A 5,910-nucleotide genomic window follows, 5' to 3' on the forward strand; every position below is an offset into this window, starting at 1 on the left:
CACCAACCTCAGATTAGCAATAGAGAAGAATATGGTGCTCAAAGCTGAAGTGGAAGATCTGGAATCCCAGTATTGGGACTGCCAAAAAATATGGTGGGAAAAGATGCTGGAGACGTCATGTCCAAGTTGTTCTCCGCCCTGCTGGGAGACCTGCTCTCTGGGCTGCCTCAGTTAGATCTTGCCCATCGCAGCCTGCAACCAAAACCATGACAGATTTCATCAATATATTGAGAAAGGAGCTGTTTTAAACTGGGCAAAGTCTCGTAAAGACTCTTCATACAACGGACACAAGATGTACAAGGATTTTAGCACAGTGGTGGCAAAAAGGGGAGCAGCATTCAGCCCGATTAAGGGGCTTCTCTACATGCCGGGAGTGGAGTTTGGAACGCTGTACCCAGCACATCTCCAAGTCACCTACAACAATAGGACGCACATCTTCGACTCTCCCGCGGATGCAGAGACATTCCACCAACAGCAGTTTTAAAGCTTGGAAGATTCAACAGAGAAGTAAAAGCCTGGTGACACTCCACCAGATGACACTTTGGTTTGGTAACCATGCTACTGGTCATATTTGGTCGATTGTTAAAGATGCTGTTTATACGTTCCATTGTTACAGCTCGGCTAGTTCTGGATTCCAAATCCAAAAAAAAGGAAAAGTTTTGGAAGAAAACAGAATTGAATTGTGCATGAAGAGATTTGTTTGCTTTTACCGCCAACTCTGCAAAGTTAAAGGTCCAAATAATCATAAATAGCCCACTGTAGTGCCCCCTGGTGGTGAAACATATTAATGAATGCTCATTTCGACCTATTTGTTATGTTGACAGGCTAATTTTAATTTACTGGTCCGTGTTACCTTCAGTATAATGCTTTTTAAAAATTATTTTTGGTCAAAAATGGCTCTTTTGATAGTGAAGGTTGCCGACCTCTGACCTACACAGTTGTTTTCACTTGCCTGAAAAGGCTTTCAATCAGGACTGTGTAGACGTGTACTGGCTGTGGAGTCCTGACTCTCCTGTTTTGTTCGCTCTGTCTGGGGGGAGCAGCTTCCATGTGATCTCTGCTGATCTTTGTGACTTTCACAGACTCCCAGCGTAGCTCCACCCGAATTCAACCTGAAAAAAGACCCATCTGGCCAAAGTAATCAATCAGTTTTTTCAGGAATATTTGAATAATTTGGTGAGTGTTCAATCCAAACACAGTGGTGCACTTGGTTTGTGGGCTGTATGTGTAAGACTAATCTTACACATACAGCCTCACCTAATACAGAGGGCTTTTAGCATTGGGATTGAGTAAAGGTTCTCTGTTGTTGACATAAACGGGTGAATCCTAATTATCATGCTACTCATTTGCATGACTAAACCCCTCTAACAACAAGAACCAACTGCTACAGGCTGTAGTCTTCAGCAGCTCAAGAAAGGTGAACATGTGGTCAACAACAACCCACGAGACTTAACCCACAAAATCCATATCACCAGTGGTATTGGAGCTATTCAGATTTTCACTCAACTGTCTCCGCAACAGCTGAATTTACAAAATAAACGTTTCAGGTTTTGAATACACACCTGCTCACTGCATTACAGTAGCTCTAAGGCGTAATGCTTTAGGCATGTTAATCAGTGGTTGGCCAGTGAGACTGAACGACTGGAATGACTGCATTGTTTTCTTGTGTTGTTCTTCTTCGAGGTTGTGTATACATGTTTACAAGCTCCAGTGGCGCAATCGGTCAGCGCGCGGTACTTATAAGACAGTAACCTGCAGAGTCATGCCGAGGTTGTGAGTTCGAGCCTCACCTGGAGCAGACAACTTTTACAAGAGAATGTAGAAGTTGGCCTTCATCAAGCAGCTACCTTGATTAAAGAAAAAGTGTAAATGTGGTTAACAAAGCTGTGATGAGACAGCTCACAGGACTCAAACAGCACAATCCAAGTCAGACATAGCGAGAGATAAACTGGTAACCCATGATCATCACTTAGTTGGATAATTTGACTACTCCGACAGACAAAAAACACGGCATGTACCTGCTTCAGGTTTCTAAAACAGGAGTTGTTGGTAGCTTGGTGGATAGTGCAGGCATCCCATGTATAGAGGCCATGCTTCACTGCAGCGGTTACAGGTTCAACTCCAGCTTGCAACCCTTTGCTGCATGTCAACCCCCATTCTCTCTCACTCACTCCATTTCACTCTGTCCTGTTCATTAAAGGCAAAAAGCCCAAAAAATAATCTTTGAAAAAAAGTTTCTAAGACAAACTTTCAATATATTGTCAAGAGAATCAAGACAGTGAAAGAGTTGTAGAGAGCTCCAGTGACGCAATCAGTCAGCGCGCGGTACCTATAAGACAGTAACCTGCAGAGTGATGCCAAGGTTGTGAGTTCAAGCCTCACCTGGAGCACTTTAACCAGGAAATACTTGCTGCTCTTCATGAGTTGGTCCATCTCACCTCTTGGTATTACATAATGGCATACCTTGCATGTAGACCACGACACACTCCTTGTACACTAACTGCCCAAACTATCATGATTGACCACTAATTGCAGACTTAGTCCTTGGGCAGCTGTGGCTCAGGAGGAAGAGCAGGATCTTCACTACTCAGAAGATCAGTGGTTCAATCCTTAGCTCCTCCAATCTCTATGTCAAAGTATCCTTGAGCAAAATATAGAAGGAGATTCTGAACCTGATTGAATGATGGACAGCATGGGTGTGAACTTTTGATTGATGTGTTATGCGTGCTACCCACTGCGAGAGACATAGAAGTAGCTAATAGCAGTTTGGGGCTAACTCAAAGAAGAGCAGTGGCCAAAAATGTCTGCAAATTGGGAAAACATTGCATTTGGGGAGCTCCTTACCCTCCAAGCAGAGGACAAGATCAGCCACCACATAACAGAGAAGGCTCCAGTGGCGCAATCGGTCAGCGCGCGGTACTTATAAGACAGTTACCTGCAGAGTCATGCCGAGGTTGTGAGTTCGAGCCTCACCTGGAGCAGTGAGATTTTAAATGCAACAGGTGAGGTGACCTGACAACACATACAACACAATGATCAAAAAGGCTTTCTCAAAGTTAAGAAGGGTCCTGTGTTGCCTCTTTAAAATCTGAAACCAAAGTAAACTGACTTAAGGTAAAGTTGTCTGATTTGAAACAGCTCTAAAACAGACCATTAAGGTTAGATAACATAGAGTACAATGCAATAGAATATGGATTCTGTTAAGGTTAACAATGCTTTCCTCTTACGTCATATCATTTTAGGTACCAGACCAGGCTATTACACTGAAACAAAAAGCATGACTGTGCATTTTTGTTCAACTTCTTAGCAATAGGTCACGAGATCCTTTGGTTATGCTGAGTCAGCCTTCATCTCTACACTGGGTTAACACATCAATGAATAAAAACTTGAAACACTAGATGTTACATAGCTTTAAATTCAATTCTAATAGTGACCATAGCTCAAGAGATCCAGCTGTTATATCCCTGTTTCTGATGTAATCATTTTTAACACTATTAATTGTATTAATGTGTGTTACAGCACCATTACTGATATACAATCTCACAGGACCTTTAAAATGAAAAAGAGTATCACTTAATGCAATGATTGGGGACATATCACTATCCATGCAGCTCCTAGGACAAATTTAGTTTGCAAAATCAAGACCATTTTAGATACTTACACATTAGTGATTATGATGATGATGAATGGATGGATCTTGACTTGGTACATAATATTTATGTAATGGAGAGAATGACTTTTATACTGAGAACCAAGAAGGATCTCTTTATTGAGAAATGGGTCAAGTGGTTAGTGTATGTCTCAAACATTAGACCTGATTTTGATCCGTATCATCTTTCTGGTCATCCACAAACCATGTCACTGAAGGACAAAGGATTATTTAAAGGCAGAAACACACTGTGGGGTGGTCAGGAGCCCCCTACTGTCACTATAGGTATGTCTTGATTCAACATCCTCGTAAGCACAAGCAATCGCAATCGTAAGCATGATTATTATTTGATTCATTTTTATTATGTTATTTCATTCATTCATTCATCTTCTAACCGCTTCATCCTCTTGAGGGTCGTGGGGGGGCTGGAGCCTATCCCAGCTGACATCGGGCAAGGTACACCCTGGACAGGTCGCCAGACTATCACAGGGCTGACACATAGAGACAGACAACCATTCACGCTCACATTCACACCTACGGACAATTTAGAGTTATCAGTTAACCTAGTCCCCAATCTGCATGTCTTTGGACTGTGGGAGGAAGCCGGAGTGCCCAGAGAGAACCCACACGGGGAGAACATGCAAACTCCACACAGAAGGGCTCCCACGCCTGGGATCGAACCGGCAACCCTCTTGCTGTGAGGCGAGAGTGCTAACCACAACACCACTGTGCCGCCCTATTATGTTATTTATTTAATTTAATTTAATTTATTTTATTTCATTTTTAGCTCATCTCATTTTATCTTATTTTATTTTATTTTATTGTGCGAGGTCTTCATGTTAACTATTTGTGGATTTATATATATATATATATGTTCAATGTTCTTATTGCTTTTATAACCCAATAAAGACTGAGAAACTGAGAAACAGTCACAGGCTATCAACTAAAAATAATAATAAAATAATAATAAAACTATAAAACAGATTATAATCCATCTGAAAATGTCCTCCTGTCTGTTTTGTCCAGAATGAAGATCAAAGAGGACTTTGTTTTCTTGAATTTAGTTAATGTGTAGCTGAATAACATCTTAAGAGCCTGAGCTACAGCAAAATCAGTCCAGTCTTTCAAGAATGTATCTTCAAATCTTCATTTTAATACTGGAATAAATTTTACATAAAAAGTCATTTTTGTGTGTTTTAATGTTTCTAGTTGATCCATTTAGCCCTGCAATAGTCTGGCAACCTGTCCAGGGTGTACCACGCCTCTCGCCCAGTGTCAGCTAGGATAGGTTCCAGCACATCCAAGACCCCTAACAGCATAAGCAGTTATGGAAAATGAATGAGTGAATAGTCCAAGTGAGTAAAAACAAGCTTACAGAAACTGCAATTTATTGCTGTTTAACAGTGACTGTCCTATCATGGTCCCCTGAACAGAAACTCTCAGTCTTGCTGTGTTTAGCTCCATTAGCTGTTAGCTCTGTTAGCTGTTAGCTCCATTACCCAAACACATCACAGAACTCTGCTGCCCACCAGCTGCTAACAGCTAACTAAGATAACAGCACGAAGACGGGCTCTGTTGTTGTTACTCAGTTCAGTTTCTTATTTGCTAATGATAGTTGCATATAAAAATGTCGGGTCTTTCATGTCCTGGGCAATCGGGCCATGGTTAATCTTGAACCCTAACCACTTCTTAACACTGAAAACATTGTCACTATTGACCCTGCTTGGTCTCCAGCTCATCTGCATCATGGAGTCGGTTCAAATGCATTAGGCCTTATAGAAAAGCAGCAAAGGCAATAAAAAAGTTAGCTGGTTTCACCAAAACCTTGGTCCCCTGCTGTAGTGGAGGGTATATGCAGGTATACGGGGTGTACCCACTTCTTTCTCATACAGTATATACAGCAGAAACCAGAAGCTTATGGAGCTGCAGATAGCAGCAGCTGAAAGAGTTTATCTGAAAAGGCCTGAACCACACTGCAGTGAAGCCTCTGACTCACTTTAATACGTTTCTTTGTTGTGATGGCGCAGAATGAGACAGCTTCAACCAACACACCATACAGCTGATAAGGCACTAGACCTGCCAAAATCCCAATAAATAATAATGTGGAAGCACCTGAAGGGCCAACAGCAGACCACCCCACACCAGCTGCATACTGAGCTCAGCCACATTAATGTTATGGTAGACATACCCAGCATGACGCACGCAGAGCCCCAGATAGCGCAGCGGCGTGGAGCCCCCACCCTGCCCTGGCTGCTGCCCGA

At 42.2% G+C, this 5,910-nt stretch overlaps 2 non-coding genes across 2 annotated transcripts; both read left to right on the top strand.

Moving 5' to 3' along the window:
* The first annotated feature begins 1,704 nt into the window (after window positions 1-1,704).
* Window positions 1,705-1,798, top strand: trnai-uau (transfer RNA isoleucine (anticodon UAU)). The gene is made up of 2 exons: window positions 1,705-1,742; window positions 1,763-1,798. It is a non-coding gene; the product is annotated as a tRNA-Ile (tRNA).
* A 1,089-nt stretch (window positions 1,799-2,887) lies between these two features.
* On the top strand, window positions 2,888-2,981 carry trnai-uau (transfer RNA isoleucine (anticodon UAU)). The gene is made up of 2 exons: window positions 2,888-2,925; window positions 2,946-2,981. It is a non-coding gene; the product is annotated as a tRNA-Ile (tRNA).
* The last annotated feature ends 2,929 nt before the right edge of the window (window positions 2,982-5,910 follow it).

This window comes from Epinephelus fuscoguttatus, linkage group LG20 (genome assembly GCF_011397635.1).
Source record: "Epinephelus fuscoguttatus linkage group LG20, E.fuscoguttatus.final_Chr_v1".
Classification (NCBI taxonomy): Eukaryota; Metazoa; Chordata; class Actinopteri; order Perciformes; family Serranidae; genus Epinephelus; species Epinephelus fuscoguttatus.